The sequence below is a fragment of the Macaca mulatta genome, chromosome 19 (genome assembly GCF_049350105.2).
Source record: "Macaca mulatta isolate MMU2019108-1 chromosome 19, T2T-MMU8v2.0, whole genome shotgun sequence".
Taxonomy (NCBI): Eukaryota; Metazoa; Chordata; class Mammalia; order Primates; family Cercopithecidae; genus Macaca; species Macaca mulatta.
The window spans coordinates 24,767,891-24,782,614 of NC_133424.1; the positions used below are offsets into that span (position 1 = coordinate 24,767,891).

The 14,724-nt window shown below is 36.9% G+C and overlaps 1 pseudogene; it reads left to right on the top strand.

Moving 5' to 3' along the window:
• Window positions 1–13,178, top strand: part of LOC144337081 (uncharacterized) — a 48,311-nt pseudogene extending 35,133 nt beyond the window's left edge.
• The last annotated feature ends 1,546 nt before the right edge of the window (window positions 13,179–14,724 follow it).

Genomic DNA, 14,724 nt, shown 5'->3' on the forward strand with positions numbered 1-14,724 from the left:
ACCGGGAAAATCGGATAACTCCCACCCCAATACTGCGCTTTAAGCAAACAGGCACACCAGGAGATTATATCCCACACCTGGCCGGGAGGGTCCCATGCCCACGGAGCCTCCCTCATTGCTAGCACAGCAGTCTGCGATCTCGCGGCAAGGCAGCAGCGAGGCTGGGGGAGGGGCACCCACCATTGCCGAGGCTTAAGTAGGTAAACAAAGCCGCTGGGAAGCTCGAACTGGGTGGAGCTCACAGCAGCTCAAGGAAACCTTCCTGTCTCTGTAGACTCCACCTCTGCGGACAGGGCACAGGAAACAACAACAAAAGCAGCTGAAACCTCTGCAGACGCAAACGACTCTGTCTGACAGCTTTGAAGAGAGCAGTGGATCTCCCAACACGGAGGTTGAGATCTGAGAAGGGACAGACTGCCTGCTCAAGTGGGTCCCTGACCCCTGAGTAACCTAACTGGGAGACATCACCCACTAGGGGCAGTCTGACACCCCACACCTCACAGGGTGGAGTACACCCCTGAGAGGAAGCCTCCAAAGCAAGAATCAGACAGGTACACTCGCTGTTCAGAAATATTCTATCTTCTGCAGCCTCTGCTGCTGACACCCAGGCAAACAGGGTCTGGAGTGGACCTCAAGCAATCTCCAACAGACCTACAGCTGAGGGTCCTGACTGTTAGAAGGAAAACTATCAAACAGGAAGGACACCTACACCAAAACCCCATCAGTACGTCACCATCATCATCAACGACCAGAGGGAGATAAAACCACAAAGATGGGGAAAAAGCAGGGCAGAAAAGCTGGAAATTCAAAAAATAAGAGTGCATCTCCCCCGGGAAAGGAGTGCAGCTCATCGCCAGCAATGGATCAAAGCTTGACGGAGAATGACTTTGATGAGATGAGAGAAGAAGGCTTCAGTCCATCAAACTTCTCAGAGCTAAAGGAGGAATTACGTACCCAGCGCAAAGAAACTAAAAATCTTGGAAAAAAAGTGGAAGAATTGATGGCTAGAGTAATTAATGCAGAGAAGGTCATAAACGAAATAAAAGAGATGAAAACCATGACACGAGAAATACGTGACAAATGCACAAGCTTCAGTAACCGACTCGATCAACTGGAAGAAAGAGTATCAGCGATTGAGGATCAAATGAATGAAATGAAGCGAGAAGAGAAACCAAAAGAAAAAAGAAGAAAAAGAAATGAACAAAGCCTGCAAGAAGTATGGGATTATGTAAAAAGACCAAATCTACATCTGATTGGGGTGCCTGAAAGTGAGGGGGAAAATGGAACCAAGTTGGAAAACACTCTTCGGGGTATCATCCAGGAGAACTTCCCCAATCTAGTAGGGCAGGCCAACATTCAAATCCAGGAAATACAGAGAATGCCACAAAGATACTCCTTGAGAAGAGTAACTCCAAGACACATAATTGCCAGATTCACCAAAGTTGAAATGAAGGAAAAAATGTTAAGGGCAGCCAGAGAGAAAGGTCGGGTTACCCACAAAGGGAAGCCCATCAGACTCACAGCAGATCTCTCAGCAGAAACTCTACAAGCCAGAAGAGAGTGGGGGCCAATATTCAACATTCTTAAAGAAAAGAATTTTCAACCCAGAATTTCATATCCAGCCAAACTAAGTTTCATAAGTGAAGGAGAAATAAAATCCTTTAGATAAGCAAATGCTTAAGAGATTTTCTCACCACCAGGCCTGCCTTACAAAAGACCCTGAAGGAAGCACTAAACATGGAAAGGAACAACCAGTACCAGCCATTGCAAAAACATGCCAAAATGTAAAGACCATTTAGGCTAGGAAGAAACTGCATCAACTAACGAGCAAAATAACCAGTTAATATCATAATGGCAGGATCAAGTTCACACATAACAATATTAACCTTAAATGTAAATGGACTAAATGCTCCAATTAAAAGACACAGACTGGCAAACTGGATAAAGAGTCAAGACCCATCAGTCTGCTGTATTCAGGAGACCCATCTCACACGCAGAGACATACATAGGCTCAAAATAAAGGGATGGAGGAAGATTTACCAAGCAAATGGAGAACAAAAAAAAGCAGGGGTTGCAATCCTAGTCTCTGATAAAACAGACTTTAAACCATCAAAGATCAAGAGAGACAAAGAAGGCCATTACATAATGGTAAAAGGATCAATTCAACAGGAAGAGCTAACTATCCTAAATATCTATGCACCCAATACAGGAGCATCCACATTCATAAAGCAAGTCCTTAGAGACTTACAAAGAGACTTAGACTCCAATACAATAATAATGGGAGACTTCAACACTCCACTGTCAACATTAGACAGATCAACGAGACAGAAAGTTAACAAGGATATCCAGGAATTGAACTCATCTCTGCAGCAAGCAGACCTAATAGACATCTATAGAACTCTCCACCCCAAATCAACAGAATATACATTCTTCTCTGCACCACATCGCACTTATTCCAAAATTGACCACATAATTGGAAGTAAAGCACTCCTCAGCCAACGTAAAAGAACAGAAATTATAACAAACTGTCTCTCAGACCACAGTGCAATCAAACTGGAACTCAGGACTAAGAAACTCAATCAAAACCGCTCAACTACATGGAAACTGAACAACTTGCTCCTGAATGACTACTGGATACATAACGAAATGAAGGCAGAAATAAAGATGTTCTTTGAAACCAATGAGAACAAAGATACAACATACCAGAATCTCTGGGACACATTTAAAGCAGTGTGTAGAGGGAAATTTATAGCACTAAATGCCCACAAGAGAAAGCAGGAAAGATCTACAATTGACACTCTAACATCACAATTAAAAGAACTAGAGAAGCAAGAGGAAACACATTCAAAAGCTAGCAGAAGGCAAGAAATAACTAAGATCAGAGCAGAACTGAAGGAGATAGAGACACAAAAAACCCTCCAAAAAATCAATGAATCCAGGAGTTGGTTTTTTGAAAAGATCAACAAATTGACAGACCGCTAGCAAGACTAATAAAGAAGAAAAGAGAGAAGAATCAAATAGACGCAATAAAAAATGATAAAGGGGATATCACCACCGACCCCACAGAAATACAAACTACCATCAGAGAATACTATAAACACCTCTATGCAAATAGACTAGAAAATCTAGAAGAAATGGATAATTTCCTGGACACTTACACTCTTCCAAGACTAAACCAGGAAGAAGTTGAATCCCTGAATAGAACAATAGCAGGCTCTGAAATTGAGGCAATAATTAATAGCCTACCAACCAAAAAAAGTCCAGGACCAGATGGATTCACAGCCGAATTCTACCAGAGGTACAAGGAGGAGCTGGTACCATTCCTTCTGAAACTATTCCAATCAATAGAAAAAGAGGGAATCCTCCCTAACTCATTTTATGAGGCCAACATCATCCTGATACCAAAGCCTGGCAGAGACACAACAAAAAAAAGAGAATTTTAGACCAATATCCCTGATGAACATTGATGCAAAAATCCTCAATAAAATACTGGCAAACCAGATTCAGCAGCACATCAAAAAGCTTATCCACCATGATCAAGTGGGCTTCATCCCTGGGATGCAAGGCTGGTTCAACATTCGCAAATCAATAAACATAATCCAGCATATAAACAGAACCAAAGACAAGAACCACATGATTATCTCAATAGATGCAGAAAAGGCTTTTGACAAAATTCAACAGCCCTTCATGCTAAAAACGCTCAACAAATTCGGTATTGATGGAATGTATCTTAAAATAATAAGAGCTATTTATGACAAACCCACAGCCAATATCATACTGAATGGGCAAAAACTGGAAACATTCCCTTTGAAAACTGGCACAAGACAGGGATGCCCTCTCTCACCACTCCTATTCAACATAGTGTTGGAAGTTCTGGCTAGGGCAATCAGGCAAGAGAAAGAAATCAAGGGTATTCAGTTAGGAAAAGAAGAAGTCAAATTGTCCCTGTTTGCAGATGACATGATTGTATATTTAGAAAACCCCATTGTCTCAGCCCAAAATCTCCTTAAGCTGATAAGCAACTTCAGCAAAGTCTCAGGATACAAAATTAATATGCAAAAATCACAAGCATTCGTATACACCAGTAACAGACAAACAGAGAGCCAAATCATGAATGAACTTCCATTCACAATTGCTTCAAAGAGAATAAAATACCTAGGAATCCAACTTACAAGGGATGCAAAGGACCTCTTCAACGAGAACTACATACCACTGCTCTGTGAAATAAAAGAGGACACAAACAAATGGAAGAACATACCATGCTCATGGATAGGAAGAATCAATATCGTGAAAATGGCCATACTGCCCAAGGTTATTTATAGATTCAATGCCATCCCCATCAAGCTACCAATGAGTTTCTTCACAGAATTGGAAAAAACTGCTTTAAAGTTCATATGGAACTAAAAAAGAGCCCGCATCTCCAAGACAATCCTAAGTCAAAAGAACAAAGCTGGAGGCATCATGCTACCTGACTTCAAACTATACTACAAGGCTACAGTAACCAAAACAGCATGGTACTGGTACCAAAACAGAGATATAGACCAATGGAACAGAACAGAGTCGTCAGAAATAATACCACACATCTACAGCCATCTGATCTTTGACAAACCTGAGAGAAACAAGAAATGGGGAAAGGATTCCCTATTTAATAAATGGTGCTGGGAAAATTGGCTAGCCATAAGTAGAAAGCTGAAACTGGATCCTTTCTTTACTCCCTATACGAAAATTAATTCAAGATGGATTAGAGACTTAAATGTTGGACCTAATACCATAAAAACCCTAGAGGAAAACCTAGGTAGTACCATTCAGGACATAGGCATGGGCAAAGACTTCATGTCTAAAACACCAAAAGCAACGGCAGCAAAAGCCAAAATTGACAAATGGGATCTCATTAAACTAAAGAGCTTCTGCACAGCAAAAGAAACTACCATCAGAGTGAACAGGCAACCTACACAATGGGAGAAAATTTTTGCAAGCTACTCATCAGACAAAGGGCTAATATCCAGAACCTACAAAGAACTCAAACAAATTTACAAGAAAAAAACAAACAACCCCATCAAAAAGTGGGCAAAGGATATGAACAAACATTTCTCAAAAGAAGACATTCATACAGCCAACAGACACATGAAAAAATGCTCATCATCACTGGCCATCAGAGAAATGCAAATCAAAACCACAATGAGATACCATCTCACACCAGTTAGAATGGCGATCATTAAAAAGTCAGGAAACAACAGGTGCTGGAGAGGATGTGGAGAAATAGGAACACTTTTACACTGTTGGTGAGATTGTAAACTAGTTCAACCATTATGGAAAACAGTATGGCGATTTCTCAAGGAACTAGAACTAGATGTACCATATGACCCAGCCATCCCATTACTGGGTATATACCCAAAGGATTATAAATCATGCTGCTATAAAGACACATGCACACGTATGTTTATTGTGGCACTATTCCCAATAGCAAAGACTTGGAATCAACCCAAATGTCCATTAGTGACAGACTGGATTAAGAAAATGTGGCACATATACACCATGGAATACTATGCAGCCATCAAAAATGATGAGTTTGTGTCCTTTGTAGGGACATGGATGCAGCTGGAAACCATCATTCTTAGCAAACTATCACAAGAACAGAAAACCAAACACCGCATGTTGTCACTCATAGGTGGGAACTGAACAATGAGATCACTTGGACTTGGGAAGGGGAACATCACACACCGGGGCCTATCATGGGGTGGGGGGAGGGGGGAGGGATTGCATTGGGAGTTATACCTGATGTAAATGACGAGTTGATGGGTGCTGACGAGTTGATGGGTGCAGCACAGCAACATGGCACAAGTATACATATGTAACAAACCTGCACGTTATGCACATGTACCCTAGAACTTAAAGTATAATAATAATAAAAACAAAAACAAAAACAAAAAAAAATGGAGTTTACATGAAACATCTTAAAATTAAAACAATATATTTAAATCTCATGACAACTTCAACTGAATATAAAAATTATATCTCTATATTTTCAGTTTGTAATTAATATTAAAAATTATTTTATATTGTGCATTAACATTTATGCAGGTTTTTATGCTGTTTTAAATATTCTACAGAATAGCTTTAAGAGTTGTATGCATCATCATTATGATAGTAAAGATTTCTATATTTGTATATTTACATTTAATAGAGAGTGCTATTTTATATATGGTTTTATGATGCTGTCCAGTATTTTATTTTTAAATAAGATTGACTCACTTTAGCATTTTTTTTTTTGTTATATGCACAGTCTCACTGTATTACTCAGCATTATCTGAAACTCCTAGTCTCTACTGTTCTGATAGCCTTGGCCTCCTAAAATTGTAGGATTACAGTCATGAGCCATTGTGCCTGGCCCCCATGTAGCATTTTTTCATAGAGCTGTGATAGTGGTGATGAATACCCTCACCCTTTATGTTGGATTTTTTTTATTTTCATCTTCTTTTTAAAGTGAAATAAATTTAAATCAAATGTTATTGGTTAGAATTTTTTTTCTTTTATTACATCAAAATTTGGAAAGTTCTCACCCTTTTTTATCTTTAAGTAACCTCTGTATTGTTTTTTCCTCATGTTCTTCTTCTAAGATTTCCTTAATGAATATTTTGATCTAGTTGATGGTATCTAATAGGTTTTACATTCCATGTTTTAATTTTATTTTGCAACTTTATATTTTTGTATATAAAATGTGTATATATATATATATTTGAGGGTATGTCATGACACATCTGTTAATTGTGTTTTGATTTTTTAGTATATATTCTAATTGTGCATGCCAATATTTAACTTTGAACAATTTAAGGCATCGTGGAGCAAAATCATATATGAATTAGCCATATGTCTTTTTCCAATAGAATTATCTCTATTTGCCTGGAAAAATGTTATCCTTGTATTTTTTTATAACTTGTATATTTGTTGTGAAGGTTTGTTGTGAATGGTTTTTTAATCCTGTGTAGATGAGAAGTCATAAAATTCTTGTAATTTCAACATCCTATTAATTTGTGAATCTATATGATTTTTTTATGGGAGAAACACATTTGGATTTGAATATAATTTAAAACTATCATTACTATATATCTTTTAGGTATTATTGTTTATATTTACTTGTCAATAAAATATAACAATATTTACCACAACATTTTTTAAATATTCAGTTTATCTTGACATTGTCATGCAACATATTGCTAAAACGTTTTTATCTTGTAAAGCTAAATCTTAATACATGTTAAACAACTGCCAATTTTTCCATTTTTGTGTTCTTTTTTGAGATGGAGTTTTGCTCTGTCACCCACGTTGGAGAGCAGTGGCATGATCTCAGGTCACTGCAACCTCCACCTTCCAGGTTCAAGCAATTTTAGTGCCTCAGCCTCCTGAGTAGCTGGGATTACAGGTGTCCACCACCATACCAGGTGAATTTTTGCATTTTTAGTAGACATTGGTTTTGCTATGTTGGCCAGGCTGGTTTCAAACTCCTGACCTTAGGTGATCCACCTGCCTTGGACTACCAAAGTGCTGAAATTACAAGTGTGAGCCACCATGCTTGGCCCCAATTTTTTCTGTTTTATGGCACTTTGCAAAAACCACTCTGTTCTTTGTTTCTAAAAGTGTAACTCCTTCATATATCTCATGCAATCTCTCTCTTTTTGTGGCTGGCTCATTTGATTTTGCATAATGCCATCAATATTTATATTTATAGTTGGTAGAATATTTCCTGCTTTTTGAATACTGAGTGATAGTCGAGAATTATTTTTTCTTTCTTCTTTTTTCTTTCTTTTTTTAGGCAGAGTTTTGCCATTGTTGCCCAGGCTGTAGTGCAATGGTGCGATCTTGGCTCACGGCAACCTCTGTCTCCCAGGTTCAAGCGATTCTCCTGCCTGAGCCTCCCAAGTTCCTGGGATTACAGGCATGTGTCTCCACGCCTGGCTAATTTTGTATTTTTAGTAGAGACTGGGTTTCTCCGTGTTGGTCAGGCTGGTCTCGAACTCTCAATCTCAGGTGATCCACCTGCCTCACCCTCTCAAAGTGTTGGGATTATAGGCTTGAGCCACCGCACCTGGCCTCACAACTTTTATATTTCAAATTATATCTGCTGACTGATTTGGTGAAAGAAATTTGCATTGCTTTCACCTATTGGCTTACAGTAACAATGTTGCAATAATTATGAGTATGTAAATGACTCCTTATATGATCATATATGTGAAAGTTTATATATGTGCTGCATTCCATTTTATCAGTCTATTTTTTACCTTTATATTAATATCAAATTGTTTTAATTCTGTAGCTTTATAATGTATTTTGAATTAAGAACTTAAATGCCTCCAGCATTGCTTCTTTTTTTCTTTTTATTTTGAAGATTGTTGGGCACTTTATAGTCTCTTGGAATTCTATATACTTTTGGGGTTGCTGTTTCTATTTCTTCAAAAATGCAATGAGAAATTTGGAAAACGTTGCATTAAATATGTAAATTGCATTGAGCATGATGGACCTCTTCACAATTTAACTATTTCAACTTTTGTATAAGAGCACACTCAAGAGTGTGTTAATTTCTATATATTTGTAAATTTTTCATTTTTTTCTCATTGTTGTATACTCTCATATAATTTTGGTCATAGAAAGTAGTTCACAGAATTTTCCTTTTAAAAATGTTAGTTAGACTTCATTTGTGGCCTAAGATGTGGTCTATCAAGGGAAATGTTGTATGAGCTATTGAGAAGGGTGTGTACTCTGACGTTGTTGAGGAGTGTTCTCCATAACTCTGTTTGAAATGATTGTTTTATACTGCCTTTAAGTAGTCTGTTCCCTTATTAACATTCTTTCTTGTTTTATTTTTGTTGCAGAAAGTGTGGTATTAAAACATCTTTCTTTAATTATGCTGCTTTCTTTTGTTTCTTCCATTCTGTCAATATTGGCTTTATATATTTAGAACTCTAATGTGAGACACACACACACACACACACACAGACACACAGAAATGTGTAATAGGCTCCCAGTTAATGAATCTATTATTTTTTGATGTTCTTCTTTGTTTCTTTGGAGCTTTAATTTCAAGTATGTTTTATAAAATATTATACTTTGTGACTTAAGATGTAGCTTGTGTATGATTATTTTGACTGTTTATGCTGTCCTCTGATTAATGTTTGCATGGAATGTCTACTTCCAGTCTTTTTTAATCATTAAATTTCTTTTTTGAGATGAAGTTTTGTTCTTTCCCCCAGGTTAGAGCGCAGTGGCATGATCTCGGCTCACTGCAACCTTTGCCTCCTGGGTTCAAGTGATTTTCCTTCCTCGGCCTTCTGAGTAGCTGGGACTACAAGCGTCTGCCACCACGCCCAGCTAATTTTTGCATTTTTAGTAGAGATAGGGTTTCACCATGTTGGCCAGGGTGGTCTCAATCTCTTGACCTTGTGATCCAGCTGCCTCGGCCTCCCAAAGTGCTGGGATTACTGGCATGAGCTACAGTGCCCAACCTCTTCTGTGTATTCACTCAAATATGTTTATGGTACTTTGGGGATTACATATAACCTCTAAAAAATACAAGAACATATTTTAATCTGGTGAAAAAAATATGTTGCATGCAAAAATTGTTTTTATTACATCTTCCCTCAAATTTGTCATTGATGTTGCTAGTTATGTCCTTTTGTGTTATATATTCATTAACAGATATTTATAATTATTTCTATGCCTTTTTCTTTCAAATTTCAAAGAATAGTGAAAAATGTTTTCTGCACCACTAGGATAATGCTCAGAAATTCTACTTTTGTTTATTTGCGTATGTTTCCCAGAAAATTATTTTTATATGATTATGTGATTGTGTGGGTTTTTTTTTTTGAATCATGTTCTTTTCAGTAAAAGAAACTGTTTTCAGCACCCTTTATATGTAGGACATAAGCAGTACCAATACACTTTTTTAGAATTTGTTTACTTTGGAAAATTTTTATTTTTTTATTTGGCAGGACAGATTCACTGATGGTATTATTCTCACTTAATAGCTGTTTTTTTCACAACTTTTTTTATGACTACATCACACAGTTCCGTTATGGCCTGGAAAATGTATGTTAACTGTTCACAGATTATCTCATAAGACTATGTTTGTAAATGGCACATCACTGTTTTCTTTTAATTTTTATTTTTTGGAGACACAGCTTCGGTCTATCCTCCAGGCATCCTGGAGTATACTGGTGCGACCTCAGCTAACTGAAACCTCCACCTCCCAGGTTCAAGTGATTCTCCAGCCTCAGCCTCCTGAGTAGCTAGGATTACAGGCACATGCTTCCACACCCAGCTAAATTTTGTAGTTTTAGTAGAGACAGGGATTTGCCATGCTGGCCAGGCTGCCCTCTCTATAGGCATTAGTTACAGTGGGAAGCAGGAAAAGCTGTGTTGGGTAAATTTAACAGACTTCTCTTTTTCTTCTTTGTGGTTTTTCACATTGTGCTCATCTGGGACACTGCACACAATTAACTCATTTATACATTTTCCACAGATGTATTTTGGTCGGTATGTTTTTGTTACATTTATATGTCTATGAAAGAATTAGGGCCTGTGGTATTTTGCGAAGCCATTTTATTTATGTAGATGGTATATATTTATAGGTAAGATTTTAAAACTATATTCATGTGAGTTTAGTAAGTGGAGTAATTTATTTTAAAAATTCTTTTCAGCCGGGCGCGGTGGCTCAAGCCTGTAATCCCAGCACTTTGGGAGGCCGAGACGGGTGGATCACGAGGTCAGGAGATCGAGACCATCCTGGCTAACACGGTGAAACCCCGTCTCTACTAAAGAATACAAAAAACTAGCCGGGCGAGGTGGCTGGCGCCTGTAGTCCCAGCTACTCGGGAGGCTGAGGCAAGAGAATAGCGTAAACCCGGGAGGCGGAGCTTGCAATGAGCTGAGATCTGGCCACTGCACTCCAGTCTGGGCGACAGAGCGAGACTCCGTCTCAAAAAATAAATAAATAAAAAATAATAATAAAATAAAAATTCTTTTCAGATGTATGTTCTCATGTTGCTCAAGACCTTTGGCCAGAGCAGGGCATGGAAGATTCTTTTCAAAAAGTAATACTGAGAAGATATGAAAAATGTGGACACCAGAATTTACAGTTAAGAAAAAGCTCTAAAAGTGCGGATGAGTTTAAGGTGCAGAAAGAAGGTTATAATGGACTTAACCAGTGTTACACAACTACCCAAAGTATTTCAATGTGGTAAATGTTTGAAAGTCTTTTATAAATTTGTAAATTCAAACAGACATAAGATAAAACACACTGGAAAGAAACCTCTGAATGTAAAAAATGTTTCAAACCATTTGGCGTGCTTTCACATATAACCCAGCATAAAAGCATTTATACTACAGGGAAGTCCTACAAATGTAAAGAATGTGGAAAAACCTTTACTTGGTCTTCAACACTTACTAATCATAAGAAAATTCATACTGAAGAAAAACCCTACAAATGTGAAGAACATGGAAAACTTCTAATTGATCCTCAAATCTTACTACACATAAGTAACTCATATTGGAGGGAAATCTTTCAAGTGTGAAGAATGTGGCAAAACATTTAACAAATCCTCAACCCTAACCATACATAAGAGGATGCACACTGAAGAGAAACCCTACAAATGTGAAGCATGTGGCAAAGCTTTTCATCGATTCTCAAATCTTAGTGCACATAAGATAATTCATACTGGCGAGAAACCTTACAAGTGTGAAGAATGTGGCAAAGCATTTATATGGTCCTCAAGCCTTTCTGGACATAAGAAAATTCATACTAGAGCTGGCCGTGGTGGCTCACGCCTGTAATCCCAGCAATTTGGGGGGCCAGGGCGGGTGGATCATGAGGTCAGGAGTTCGAGACCAGCCTGGCCAAGATGGTGAAACCCTCTCTATTAAAATACAAAAAAAAAAAAAAAATAGCCATATGTGGTGGCACATGCCTGTAGTCCCAGCCACTTGGGAGGCTGAGGCAGGAGAATCACTTGAACCTGGGAGTCAGAGGTTACAGTGAGCTGAGATCGTGCCATTGCACTCCAGCCTGGGCGACAAGAGTGAAACTCCATCTAAAAAAAAACAAAAAAAGGAAAAGAAAATTCATACTAGAGAGAAACCCTATAAATATGAAGAATGTGGCAAAGCATTTAGCTGATCCTCAACCCTAACTACACGTAAGAGGATGCACACTGGAGAGAAACTCTACAAATGTGAAGAATGTGGCAAAACTTTTAGATAATCCTCAACCCTTACTGCACATAAGATGATTCATACTGGAGTGAAACCCTACAAATGTGAAGAATGTGGCAAAGCCTTTAAATGGTCCTCAAATCTAACTAAATATAAGATAATTCATATTGACGACAAACCCTACAAATGTGAAGAATGTGGCAAAGCCTTTAAGCAGTCTTCAGTCCTTACTAACCGTAAGAGAATTCATACTGGAGAGAAACCTTACAAGTGTAAAGAATGTGGCAAAGCTTTTAATTGTTACTCAAATCTCACGAAACATGCAGTAGTTCATACTGGAGAGAAACCCTACAAATGTGAGGAATGTGGCAAAGCCTTTAAATGGTCCTCAAATCTAACTAAACATAAGGTAATTCACACTGAAGACAAACCCTACAAATGTGAACAATGTGGCACAACCTTTACCCAGTCTCCGATTCTTACTAACCATAAGAGAATTCATACTGGAGAGAAACTCTGATAATATGAATAATGCGGCAAATCTTTTAACCTGTCTTCAACTTTTACTAAATATTGAGGTAGTTTATACTGGAGTAAAACTGTACAAATGTGAAGAATGTGGGAAAGCCTTTTTTTCATCCTCAGCCCTAACTACACATAAGAAAATTCATACTAGACAGCAACCCTACAAATGGAAAAAAAATTGGCAAAACCTTTAACCAGTCCTCACATATTACTACAGATAAGTCACATTGGAGAAAAATCTTACAAGTGTGGTAATATGGAAAGCCTATAAAAAGTCCTCAATTCTTAGCAGGCATAAGATTATTCATATGGGAGGGAAACTCTACAAACCTGAAAGATGTGACAATGCTTTTGACAACACCTCAAACTTTTCTAAACATAAAAACATATTGCTGACAAATTCTAGAAATGTGAAGCATATGACAAAGCCTTTAAATGATTGTCACACTTGATTATAGGTAAGATAATTCATACTGAGAAAATTGACAGTGTGAACAATGTGGCCAAGCTTCTAACCAATACTCACATCTTACTGCACAGTAAAGCATTTATACTTGAGAACCAATGTACAAATATAGACAAAGTAAAAAAACAATTAATACCTGCTCACATCTTACTCAAAATCAGAGTTCATACTAAATAAAGCATTAAAAGTCTAATTACTGTCAAAAGATCTATCAGAAAATATGTCTATAAAGTGCAGAAGAGTATTTGTTTTGTAAAATCATTACCAATATGAAGAGTGCTGTAATACCTTTGCTTGTATCACAGATCATATTGTACACATTTTGTACTAGAGGAAACTCTTGAGGCAGTTGTTAAAGTTTTATTCAACATCAAGGAGTTTATACTGAAGAAAACTCTGCCAATGTAATAAATTTGGAAAAACATTTTTTCAAAAACTGCAAATTATAAAACACCAAAGAGTTTATACTAAAATATATTTTTACAGATGCATTAAATATGAAAGATGTTCAATCCAAAATTAGTTCTATCCAAATATCAGGGAATAATTTACAGTAGAAATATCTAGGGCACTCAAACTTTAGACATTACACTAAATCAGAATGCTGAGTATAAAAAATAATACAAACTAAAGTTCACGTAAACATTATTTGTATGTAACTTTTTAAAAAAGAACATTTTTGGAGAGTTATAATTACATCAATTATACTTCTTGTGAAAAGATGGAATTTTAAAAAAGTGAATAATAATGGAATTAATGTCTTAAATTACTTCATGCCGTTTCATCATTCCTGGTGTATTCACATGTGAAAACATGTGACTAATTGTTGCTGCGTAAAAGATACGATCCTTTTTTTTATGTAGGTGTTATTTATGACCTTTTCTATGGAAGGGTAAGGACATTAAAATGTAAGGTGCATGATGAAAATTTAAGTAGAGAGGTTCCTTGTTGTTAACTTATAATACTGAGTGATGCGTGAGGCAGGTGTCCAGAGTAATCTGCATTATTAGGAAAGAAAAACATTTTTAAATTTTGTTTAAGTTAGTATGTTATCTTATTAATTGTACTTTTATGGAATAATATGCAGTATATTTTTAAATTATAAATTTTATGTCAACTTAACTTTCCAATTAAACATTTTTAACAGTTTAAATACTATCATGAATTCATTGAAGTGTTCTGCCACTAACTTTAACCTATTCCACCTTACTCAAGGATGTAGGTAAAAGATGGTAACAATATATTATTTGGTAAGATAATGGACTGAAATCTCTACTAATCTTTATTGCCAGTGGCTTTAAATTGCCAATAAGTTGCAGAACACTGTTCTTATAGGGGAAATTTTTATTCTTATTTTCACATTTAAATTTATCCTTTATTTTTGTGGATACATAATATGTGTATATGCTTATGCCATATATGGCATATATTGATACAGGCATGCAATGTATAATAATCATATTAGAGGAAAATATGTACCATTACCTGTAGCATTTATTTTTTCTATTGCAAGCAATTCAGTTCTACAATTT